This window comes from Sarcophilus harrisii, chromosome 5 (genome assembly GCF_902635505.1).
Source record: "Sarcophilus harrisii chromosome 5, mSarHar1.11, whole genome shotgun sequence".
NCBI classification, from domain to species: domain Eukaryota; kingdom Metazoa; phylum Chordata; class Mammalia; order Dasyuromorphia; family Dasyuridae; genus Sarcophilus; species Sarcophilus harrisii.
The window spans coordinates 284,921,262-284,934,289 of NC_045430.1; the positions used below are offsets into that span (position 1 = coordinate 284,921,262).

The 13,028-nt window shown below is 36.7% G+C and overlaps 1 long non-coding RNA gene across 2 annotated transcripts in view; it reads left to right on the top strand.

Annotated features, from left to right (window-relative positions):
• The window catches only part of LOC116419643, a 41,913-nt gene extending 37,997 nt beyond the window's left edge, over positions 1-3,916 (top strand). The window contains exons 4-8 of one of the 2 annotated variants that reach the window (XR_004229904.1): positions 293-366; positions 1,058-1,183; positions 2,442-2,576; positions 2,704-2,802; positions 3,525-3,916. This is a non-coding gene — a long non-coding RNA (uncharacterized LOC116419643). The remainder of the gene's footprint in view (positions 1-292; positions 367-1,057; positions 1,184-2,441; positions 2,577-2,703; positions 2,803-3,524) is intronic. The other variant, XR_004229905.1, reaches the window with a different exon arrangement.
• Positions 3,917-13,028: the final 9,112 nt, after the last annotated feature.

The window sequence follows — 13,028 nt, forward strand, 5'->3', positions numbered from 1 at the left end:
GGCCTCCAGAGAGATTTTGTGCAGGTAGAACCACACTGTATGTTTTGTTTTTTATACTAACTCTGTCCCTATAATCTTCCCTTCTTTTTGAGCTAAAAAGCAGCATTGTATCCCCTTATAACTTTTCCATAGATATTCAGGTAAAATGCACACCTGGTATCGAATGTGCATCTTGGGTATCTTTTACTTTTACAATGAATGAGATGTCCTTAGACAGAAACTGAAAGGGGCATCCTGAATAGAGAACCAAATCTGTTCTGAATTTTTATTTGGAGCATTTCTTTTTTATCAGTGGATGAAAAGATTTTTTGGCCGGATGCATAGTAAAACATGACTTCAAAACTTCAGCAGTCAAAGAAATGGAAGGTTTGTTTGTTTTTTTTTTTTTTTTGGATGTGAAACCTAGGAGGTAGGTAGTGAACAAAAATAAAGGGGAAAATCAAAATACTTCCTTTTAATTGGGAAAAGAACATATGGGAGTTTATACAATCTAAGCAGCACAGTGTTGATGAAAATCTTTCTTTCCCAGGGTCATCAGTTCTTTTGAACATCAGATGGCTTTTTAAAGTCCAATACAATCACATGCATTCTATGAAAACCTATTGAACAAGGAAATATACCATGATTCAAAATTGCTACAGATTCAATAATGTATTTGACAAGATTCATATTGTACTAATCGCAGCATTAGCTACATACATTTATAAAATAAAAACACTCAATTCTTTGGCATAATATGTATTCAGATTAAAGAAGCTGTTACTATTTATTAAACTTAGAAAGATTCCCCAATGTGTATATAGATTGGAAAATCTTTTACTATGGCCCTGTTACACCTCAGGGGGCTAATCCCACAAATTGGAAACCCTTGCAGGCTATGTAATGGTTCAGTGAGTATCCCATCTCTGGTAACATTCACTTGAAGCTTGGGGATCCATTGTCAACAATATTGTGGATATTGTACTTAGAAATTATTACAGATGATCCTCTGGGATATCATTCAACTTTCAGAACTTGTGGTCCTAATTTTTTATCTTATTCATCTTTCTTATGAAAGATATGTAATTTGAATCAGAAGTACCTGAGAAGAACTCAAATCACTGGGGAAATTTGAAGAAAATTGTGAAAGACTGAAACCAAAGAATGACTGACTCCCTATGCAGAGTAACTGAGGGACATTGAGGTGAGATAATGTTATGGGCCAGAACTCTATGACCAATATGGTTGAAGTTCCAGCAGGGTGTCTATGCAAGAAGTGATATGAGTTCAAATGAAAGAAAACCAGTCATGAAAATCAATATCCAATGAATTAAATTCCACATATAAAATAAAGTTTATAATAAGGACTGAGCTATAATCAGAAATTCATAATATTTCACTTTTGCTTTAAAAGGGGCTTTCCAAAATGCCTGCTTTGTTAGATACTTAATACATGGTCTTAAAAAGAGAGTTTAATCAATGCTGACAAAGGGAAAAGGACAATGATTCCCAAGAACTCTTGACAGCTTGTACTTTAATGCTTAGAGTGGAAGATTGTGATGAATTCTTGCTCCTAGTGACAGTACAAGAAAATTGTTGTCAGCTTTTTTGAGAGGTGAACGGATTCCTCATGGAATTAAAACTCAGGTGATGAGATGACCATACTTCTTGCCTTCCTATGCAGACAAATGGCTTTACTTATCTAGCCAGTCATAGGATAGTCCTAAGGATTGGGACCTTTGAGGATAGGGAGCAGAAATTGACCTAAATGGTCCTAATATTCTTTAAAGGTAATGGCTGCTTCTAGCTTGGGAAAAGTAGGAAACCAAGTTACCAGTCTAAGTTCAGGAAGAGTGATTTTATTCTCTCAGTAAGACCTGTCTTCTATAACCCACTCACCTAATTTTCCCAGGATTACTTCTTAAATTAAAATATTTCGGAAATGATTGCCTGATTGCAATGGACCTTAGAGATGATCCAATCCATCCCTTAATTTTATAGAATGAATTGGTATAAAGAATTCAATGATTTATCTCCATATCTGTGTCTTGATTAAAGCAGAAATTCACACAGCTAGTTCCTGGGCCTTCAAATTGAGTGATCTTTCCCTAGTGCATGCAAGATCAGGTATCTGAGTAGTAAATCAGGTAATCAAGAAAAACAAACAAAAAAAAGGTGAAATAAAAATGCAGAGGGCCTCGCCCTAGCATCACACCTCAGTGGTCCCATGTTCTACCACTGAATAACTAGCTTTCTCAGACTTTTTTTTTCTTATAAAACTCAAAGACGTTTATATTTCCCACAGCTAACAGCACACTGGCAGCTTACAGAATGACATTTCCATGGTGTTAGCAGAGGTCTTTTCCATGCACATGTTAGTGTCAGTTTCATTTATAGAATCCATTCAGTATGCAGGACCAACCACAGTGTGAGTTATGTTATCATTTGTTCCTTTGTTCAAGGAAGCAATGAAGCAGGACACTGCATCCATTTATGATAAGAAATGCATGATGCTGGAAATGCTTCAAAACAGTCATGTGGATTTTCTTGTTTGGCCTAATCACCTGGTTAAGTTAGAGGGCAGTGTAGAACAACGGGTAAGTCTGACTGGGAGGGGCGGTGCTTAATGTGGATTGGGGACCCAAAGGCTGGCTTCTGTTTTGAGTTCCACATCCTGTGGGACTTCTCCTTTTAAGCTTCAGCTTTGTCTTTTGTGAAATACAGGGCTTTAATTAAAAACTTTCTGATAGCCCAGAAGCACCTGAACAGTGATTCCCTTGATGCAGTGGAAGATTAATGGAGGAAGAGAATAGCATTTCTCAGGTACCTACTATGTGCCAGGCACTCTGCTAAACCCTACACATATTACCTTAACTATCCTGTGAAGTAATGCTGTTATTATCACCATTTTACAGTTGAAGAAATTGAGTCAAACATAGGTGAACCTTTCTAGAACCATACTACTGGTAAATGTTTGGTTGAATTTAAACTGAAGTCATCCTGAGATTAATGCTTTAGAACCAGAAGACATGAAATGAATGAAAAGCTTTCAGCCTATTTTGTAAATACTTTTGCTTTATTTTGTCTTCTAAGTTTTTGTAAGTAAAACTTGTCTCTTGTAACAATTACCAAAAATTGCCTTGCAGATATTGACCATCATTGGGTCTAGATTGGTCCTCAAACTACGGCTGTGGACCAGATGTGGCAGCTGAGGACATTTATCCCCCTCACTCAGAGCTATGAAGTTCTTTATTTAAAGGCCCACAAAACAAAGTTTTTGTTTTTACTATAGTCCGGCCCTCCAACAATCTGAGGGACAGTGAACTGGACCCCTATTTAAAAAGTTTGAGGACCCTTGGACGCAGGCTTGGCTTCAAATACAGCTTCTGCTCCTTAGTAGCTGTTCAGCCTGTGGTTAGCCATATTCCCTTACTACCCCCAATTTTCCCTTCTCAACCTCTCCGTCAGTGCCCTTGTGCTTAATGCCCATGCCACTGCTTAGCACTTGGTATCTTTTTTATTTTACCAATTTTTTTTTCATCCAGAAGCCTGGTACCCACCATCTATCCCATGCTATCTCAAGACAAAGACTGTGAACAGAGCTTCTCATGGGTTCATGGCTCTTTGGAAGGCTCTATGCTGGCCACCTTCATGGTTGCTTTAAGTACGTACTCTGACAGACTCATGCATGCCTGGACCATGAAGAATAGCACACAACATGGCCTCAATTTGAAAGCTGCCCTTCCTTCAGGACTGGCCACTCTGTCCCCAGGGCCCCTTCCTGGACTTCCCCATCTCCAAGCTTGAGTTCTCCAACATCTTTCAAACAAGAGCCCTCATCTTAAAGCTTATGTTTTATTAAAATATTGGTCTCAAAGGCTTCTGCTTATTGATGGCGTGCATTATATTAAATAGAGTTCAGAACTCAGAATCCACAAAATTTGGGTTCAAAATTTACCTCCAACATTTGCTATGTGTGCGACTGAAAAAGCCACTTAACTTTCTCAGCCTGAATCACTCTCTGGTAAGATGAACTATTAATAATACTTTACAGGATCAGATTAGGATGTGTGCATGCAAATTCTTCACAAACAGGAAAATGTTTAATGGTTAGCTTGTATATTATTAGACACACCCATGCACACATACATACCTTTACAAATATATATGCACACACACACATCTAAATGATTCCATTCCATTTCATCATCTGCAGCATTTATTATCATTATTAATACAACATTCCCAAGAGAACAAGGGAACTAAGTATTCCCTCTACACACACAAAGACAAAATGCCCAGCTTCCTGCAGACTTCCTTTGAAAATAATTTTTCCTTGCTTTAGCTTTTTTCTTTTCCCATAAGTAAATATCATCTATCTATATTAATGCAGAATTAACCATTAAAATGCTTGTAAAATTAAGCCATTTAAAGTGATACAAAGCTAGACTATATACAATATCCATGTATAACAGTATATAAAATACTAAATGCAGTGCTCTTAAGTAAGAAGGATGACCATCTATTTTCCCCAGTGTCTAGTTGGATGGACAGCCCTGCATCCAACAAGCCAAGCTGGGCAAAGTGCTGGTGGTGGGAAGGGATCCATGGTGAGTGGTCTCAGTCTGTGACAAGGCATCTTGGTTCCCTTCTTCATGGTCAACCTTACATTGTAAGAGCCTTGAAACAGATTTCTGCAACAGAAAGATGAGCCTTAGCTGGGTAGAGGGTGGAGAAAGAAAACCCATCAAATAACAAACTGAATAATATCCCAATGGCAAGTGTTCATCAAAGGAATGCTCTGGAGCTAAGTGGACCTTCTCAGACTGGCTGGGCCCTTATCCATTGGAACAGATGTTTATTTTGGTTTCATTCTCCCATTTTGGGTGGATGACTTCAAGGAGCTGCAAGCTCACTGATTGTAGGTTTTCTTGGGGGGAGGGGAAGAAAGGGGGGGATGCTTCCACCCCCAAGGCCAATCACACTTGTTCTGATTCCCAGATTTTTTATCAGGGAAAATGAAAGGGGTGATTATGGCCATTTCCTCCTTCACTTCTAACATCATTCAAGAATCCAAATGCCTGAAGCCCAGGGCATTGTTGGGTTGACCCCTGAATCATTTCTTGTTAAAACTCACCTCTCCTCAAGCTTTAGTAAAGCCTATTTTCTGATCACATTTTCTCCTTCATGAAGAAGTAGCCATTCATAGAAACATCCAACTTGCTTTTCTTCTTTAATAAACTTTAACACTTAAGTTTCTGAGGAACTTCCACTGAGTTTATGCAGACCTGCCACTGCAAGAGGCTCCTTAAATGACTGATGGATTTTCCTCCAGGGATCCCACTTTTAATGTCATTTTCCTTTTCAGAGAAATAGAACCCTGGAGCCCTGGAAGGGAGGAGAGCAACGGTGTATTCCCAAAAGAGTCATGTGTATCTCTGTTCTGACCCTGGTTACCTAAGCAAAGAGAGATGCTAGTGTTTCCTGAAATCCACCAGTTTGGTTTTTTTTGTTGTTGTTTTTTGTTTGTTTGTTTTTATCTTTCAGAATCTGGGCCGCTCAGAAGATAATTTCTCTGATATTCATGTGTATATATAAATGTGTGTATGTATACACACATACACACATATGTATATATACATGCATATATATGTGTATATACATATGCATTACATACTTAGAGAGAACAAGAGACTTAATTATATAAATTATACAAAGATGGGATCCTCAATAAAAGTTGATGGGCTGGAGGAACAAAGATTGGGAAGAAGGGATGGAGAGTTACTGGACTTTTTTATGATTTAAAATGTGTGTAAAGTGTTCTGCATACTTCATTTCATTTATCCCTCTTTGCAACCCTATGAAGTAAATACTATTATTCCCATTTTACGCATCTGCCAATTGTGACTCAGAAGGGGAAATGGCAGGTCCATAGGAACATAGCAAATGTTTGTCAAAGGCAGAATATCTTCTTGACTCTTAAGTGTGAGATTCTATCCTCTATACAGAAAGAAGGGAATGATAGAGAGAGGTAGTGAAAGACAAAGACCAAGTTCTTGGAAATGCTGAGCTTATTGAAATCTTCATAGCTTCACTTGAAGATGGCCACACAGAGCAGTTTCACTAGCATTCAGTCTTTGTTGCTTTTTTTTTCCAGATGGACTCCAGGATTTAGTGGAAAGTTCAGTGGACTACAGGAAACCAACAAACTATGCTGTAAAAATACAGAATCTGTGTGTGTATCAACCTCCTCATCTCCAAATGACCTGCTTTGGGTCAAATCACTTCTAAGTTTCCTTTTGCTTTTAAAAGTCTTTTAAAACTTAAAAAAAAAAAAAAGTCTTTAAAAAAAAAAATTCAAAAAATTATGGGAAGCTTTGTCTTGTACTGGAGCTCTGACCATAAAGCTGAGCTACTTGCCTACAGCTAAGCCTTTTCTACTATGTCATTACAACCACATTAAGGTTTGTGCCCACTAGCATTAGACAAACACAGAAAATAATATAAGGAATTAGGACTTAGAATGGCCTAGGCACTAACTCTCTTTTAGTTCAAGCCATTCACTTTACAGGTGAGTGTACTGTAGAAAAGGCAGAAAACTTTGTTCAAGGTAATCTTGCTGGTTTAACCCTGATTGCCAAACTTTTCAGTCCATTAAATTGTAGAAGTTTTTGCAGGATCAGTAGGCTCCCGCATGATAATTGGTCCCATTGTTTTGAGAGCTACTTTGTGGGTTGTTACATAGCTGGCTGGTGCAGTGGATAGCACATGGGCCTGAAATCAGGAAGGCATGAGTTCAAGTCTGGGTTCAGCCACTAATTAACTGTGGGACCCTGAATGATGCATTTAACCTCGTTTGCCTCAGTTTCCTCATTTGTAAAAATGAATTAGAGAAGGAAATTGCAAATAATTCCTATACTTTTGTAAAGAGGGTTAGGGTTAGGTTTTGGAAAGATAACCCCAAATAGGGCTTGGATGTGAATGAAACAATTGAATAAAATAGAGTTTTCCACCAAAATTTGCATTAGGGTCTTAACAATTGTTTTCTTGGTCAGCTAATGAATCAAGAGCACAAAATCTTACACTCAATCTGATTCCTAGCATTTAATTTCCATTCTGATTGGCTTACCAATTTCTGATGAGTAGAAGTGTGGTAGACTACAAAGGATATTGTCTTTGGGGAAAGCTGATCTCATCACTTGCTACTTTTGTGATCCTGGACAAGTCAATTAATCTCTCCAAGCCTTGGTTTCCTTATCTATAATTTGAGAGGACAGGATTAGTCAAATCAGGACATTTTTGGCTTTCAATCTATAATCTAATGGCTCTGAACTCAGTGGGAACAGGGATCATGTCAGTTCCTTTGCCCCAGCTCCATTGTGTAGTTCACATAATCTTTGAGTTGGAGGGATCATCAGGGCTGTCCAGTTATCACGGTTCTCTCTGCAGCTCTCTGTGTTTGAATGCCACAAAACATATTTGTCACTCAGGATAAACTGAACCACTGAAATATAATTTCTTATTAAATATCTTCTGGACTGCCTCTAACTGCAGGATAAAGGTATAACCATGACCTCCCTCAAATTTGCTTTTGGTTTGAATTGCATGGAGCATGATGTTCCTACTGTGGGCACATCCTGGTTCCTTCCTCACTCCTTTTCTACTTCCTTTTATTCATTTATTGTCTTTTCCAATTAAGTGAGAAGTTCCTTGAGGCCATGATCTGCCTATATATATATATATATATATATATATATAAAAATCCTCCTTATTATATAGATAAGCAATTGCTTAACAAATTAAGACTAGAGATCTTTGAGGAGGGATGGAAGCTCATGTGTGAGGCAACCCATTCTTGTGACTCTAATTGCCCAGTCTTTTCAAATTTTGTTTACTTCAGTTTGAATCTAATTCTCTGATGCTGCTAATGGACATACATCTAGTGTTTTTTTGTAGTACTTAGTGATGAAAATTAAAATCAATTATAAACCTTACTACCTGTGATAGCACTTTGAATTGTTTAGAAGAACTCTCCTATATCCCTAGATACAAGCAAGTTCTGTAGTAGATAGAGTGAGGAAGCTGCAGTAAGCAAAAAGTGAGTTTAAACCCTGTTTCAAGTATTTACAGAGAGAGTGTTCAACAACATGTGTGTTTGCCTCAGCTTCTTAATCTGAAAAACAGAGATAATAATAGCAAAACATCATAAGTTGTTAAGATCAAATGATTTTATAAGGTACATAAAACTTGGAAACTTTGATGCACAATATTAACATTATTATTTTGTCCACTGAGTTTTCTCTTCATTAGGTGAAGATTTCAGTTCTGAGATTTGTTCTTTTTTGTCATGATCTCTAAAGCCATTTTATCATTGTTAATCTCTTCTGGGTATGTTCCAGTTTGGAAGATCCATTCTCTACCATGATTGCCAGAATTCAATATAATACTACTAATATGCTCTAATTTCTAGATCATTTTCATAAGAATATAAACTTATGTTCTTATCCTCAGAACTCTTGACTTTGAGCACCCAAAATACAATCATTTCTATTCACTTTCACTCCTGTAACACCACAATGCTACGAGAAGAATAGATACTTGGCAAATATTTATTGAATAGAATTGTAGTTGTTGGTAAAGACATGGCTGCTTTGTTTAGCCTTGAGGAAAAGTAAATTCCAGAATTCTTTTCTATAGTATCCAATTTAACTCACAAACACGTCTACCTAAATATAACCGAAAGGTTACTGAAAAGAGGCACAGATTAAATTCCTTTTAGTTCTGTCATTCTATTCCCTACACATTTATCCATTGCCTATTATATGTTTAACAATACATAGGGAATGGATGGTGTCCAAAAGAAATAGCAGAGACAGCCTTTTCCTTGAAGAATATAGGTTGCTTAAATTCATCAGTGCTTAGGTCTATATCCCAAAGGCATCTAAATAAAGGGAAAATAAACCATGGGTACAAAAATATTCATAGTAGCTTTTTTTTTTTGTGGTAGCTAAGAATTGAAAATCAAAGGGATAACCATCAATTAAAGAATGACTAAACAATCTATGGTATATGATTATAATAAGAAAGACATGACAAGCAAGATGATTTCAGAAAGATTTACATGAATTGATGGATAGTGAAGTGAACAGAACCAGGAGAACTTTGTACACAATAAAAGGGTTAGTGTTTGATGAATAACTATGAATAACAATTATTTTCAGCAATACAAGATCAGAGATAATCCTAAAGAACTAACATTTAACATACTTTCCATTCCACAGAAAGAACTATATTGAATCAAATACATATTCAGTCACATATGGATTAGATCATGCTATTTTTCTCTTTCATGTTTTTTTTTTTTCTTTTGGGTCTTCTTGTACAAAATGACTGATAAGGAAACGTTTCATGTAATTGTACCTATAAAACTATATCTGATTGCTTATCATCTTCAGGGAGAGTGAAGGGAAGGAAGGGAAAAAGAGAGAGAATTTGAAACTAAAAATATTTTTTTTATTTCTGTTTTATTTTAAAGCTTTTATATTTTCAAACATATGCATAGATAGTTTTCAACATTCATTGTTGCAAAACCTTGTGTTCTAAAATTTTTTTCTCCTTCTCTTCCCCTTGCTCTCTCCCCAGATGGCAAGTAATCTAATATGTGTTAAACATGTGCAATTCTTCTATACATATTTCCACAATTATCATGCTACTCAAGAAAACTCAGAGTCGGTTAGAGTCGGGAGGCGGGAGGCGCCTCCCGCCTCCCGACTCTGCCTCCTGACTCTATCAGAGTAGTTTGGAACTATGCTCAAAAAGTTATCAAACTGTGCATACCCTTTGATCCAGCAGTGTTACCACTGGGCTTATATCCCAAAGAGATTATAAAGAAGGGAAAGGGACCTGTATGTGCACGAATGTTTGTGGCAGCCCTTTTTGTAGTGGCTAAAAACTGGAAACTGAATGGATGTCCATCAGTTGGAGAATGGCTGAATAAATTGTGGTGTATGAATATTATGGAATATTACTGTTCTGTAAGAAATGACCAACAGGATAATTTCAGAAAGGCCTGGAGAGACTTACACGAACTGATGCTGAGTGAAATGAGCAGGACCAGGAGATCATTATATACTTCAACAACAATACTATATGATGACCAGTTCTGATGGACCAGGCCATCCTCAGCAACGAGATCAACCAAATCATTTCCAATGGAGCAGTAATGAACTGAACTAGCTATGCCCAGAAAAAGAACTCTGGGAGATGACTAAAAACCATTACATTGAATTCCCAATCCCTATATTTATGCACACCTGCATTTTTGATTTCCTTCACAAGCTAATTGTACAATATTTCAGAGTCTGATTCTTTTTGTACAGCAAAATAACGTTTTGGTCATGTATACTTATTGTGTATCTAATTTATATTTTAATATATTTAACATCTACTGGTCATCCTGCCATCTAGGGGAGAGGGTGGAGGGGTAAGAGGTGAAAAATTGGAACAAGAAGTTTGGCAATTGTTAATGCTGTAAAGTTACCCATGTATATATCCTGTAAATAAAAGGCTATTAAATAAAAAAAAATGAGTAAGCAAATAAAATTCAAGCAAATAGTAACAAAAAAGTGAAAATACTTTGTTGTGATCCACACTCAGTTCCCACAGTCCTTTCTCTGGGTGCAGATGTGTCTCTCATCACAAGACCATTGATACCATTGTTAATGCCCTGAATCACCTCGATGTTGAAAAGAGACACATCCATCAGAATTATCATATAAATTTGTTGTTGCTAGATACAATGTACTCTTGGTTCTGCTCACTTAACTCAGCATCAGTTCATATAAGTTTCTCTAAGTCTTTCTGAAATCATGCAGCTGACCATTTCTTTTAGAACAATAATATTCTATAACATTCATATACCATAATTTATTCAGCCAAACTCCAGTTTGCAATTCCTTACCACTACAAAAAGGGCTGTTACAAATGTTTTTTGCCATGTGGATCCTTTTCCCTCTTTTATGATTTCTTTGGGATGCAGATACAGTAGAGACACTGCTGGATGAAAAGGTATACAGATTTTGATAGCCCTTTGGGCATAGGAACTCAAAACTTTAAGTAAAAATGTTAATTAAAAAAAAAAAAGTATGGATGCTGGAAAACATGAAGCAGTTCCAAAACCATTCCAAAACCAAACATGGTCAAGGACAGGGGTCTAGGATGGGTTACTGGGAAATTGATTGATGAGACCAAGTCTGAATTGTTATTAGTTCAGTGAGAACAATCACTCATATTCCTAGAGTGCTTTAGACATTACAGGCTTGTATTGTACACAATCTCATTTGAAACTTATAAAAAACCTGTAAGGGAAGGATTAGCATAATTTCATTACATAAGTGAGAAAACTTAAAATCAAGCATTTGAATGGAGCTGTGAATCCTCACAGAGTATCAAAGGTAAGTTTTTTTTTTTTATTTAATAGCCTTTTATTTACAGGTTATATATGCATGGGTGACTTTACAGCGTTAACAATTGCCAAACCTCTTGTTCCAATTTTTCACCTCTTACCCCCCACCCCCCCCAGATGGCAGGATGAGTAGTAGATGTTAAATACATTAAAATATAAATTAAATACACAATAAGTATACATGACCAAAGCGTTATTTTGCTGTATAAAAAGAATCAGACTCTGAAATATTGTACAATTAGCTTGTGAAGGAAATCAAAAATGCAGGTGGGCATAAATACAGGGATTGGGAATTCAATGTAATGGTTTTTAGTCATCTCCCAGAGTTCTTTTTCTGGGCATAGCTAGTTCAGTTCATTACTGCTCCATTAGAAATGATTTGGTTGATCTCGTTGCTGAGGATGGCCTGATCCATCAGAACTGGTCATCATCTAGTATTTGTTGAAGTATATAATGATCTCCTGGTCCTGCTCATTTCACTCAGCATCAGTTCGTGTAAGTCTCTCCAGGCCTTTCTGAAATCATCCTGTTGGTCGTTTCTTACAGAACACTACTATTCCATAATATTCATACACCACAATTTATTCAGCCATTCTCCAACTGATGGACATACACTCAGTTTCCAATTTCTAGCCACTACAAAAAGGGCTGCCACAAACATTCGTGCACATACAGGTCCCTTTCCCTTCTTTATAATCTCTTTGGGATATAAGCCCAGTAGTAACACTGCTGGATCAAAGGGTATGCACAGTTTGATAACTTTTTGAGCATAGTTCCAAACTACTCTCCAAAATGGTTGGATTTGTTTACAACTCCACCAACAATGCATCAATGTCCCAGTTTTCCCACATCCCCTCCAACAATCATCATTATTTTTTCCTGTCATCTTAGCCAATCTGACAGGTGTGTAGTGGTATCTTAGAGTTGTCTTAATTTGCATTTCTGATTAATAATGACTTGGAGCATCTTTTCATATGACTAGAAATAGTTTCAATTTCTTCATCTGAGAATTGTCTGTTCATATCCTTTGACCAATTGTCAATTGTAGAATGGCTTGATTTTTTATAAACTAGTTAATTCTCTATATATTTTGGAAATGAGGCCTTTATCAGAACCAAAGGTAAGTTTTTTAACCCATATTCTTTGACTCTCTAAGTTCAGGGATATTTTTACTAAGGCATATTACTAAATTAAAGTATATTTACTATCTGGAAGAGATCTCCATGTTATCCTGAGAGAAGAGAAAAGTAAAGAACATGGTGTCTGGCCACAATTTCCCCCCAGTTTAAGTCCAAATTACCTTTTCTGCCTCTTTTCACATTTTTCCCTTTCATGCATACTAGGCTTAAATTGACCTGGCTGGTCAATATCTCATTCTTCCTCTTCCTCTTTTTATCTTTGGAGTACCCCATATTCAGTTTTGTTTCTCAAAAATATCAAGGATTAACTTAGTCTAGTCTTCATAGATTGCTGCTCCTTTATCCATTCCCTAGTGGTGAGTGTTCTCTAACCTTCATCAAATAACTTGTATTATATTTATTTGTATATGGATCATCTCCGCAGAATAATATAATATTTTAAGCTG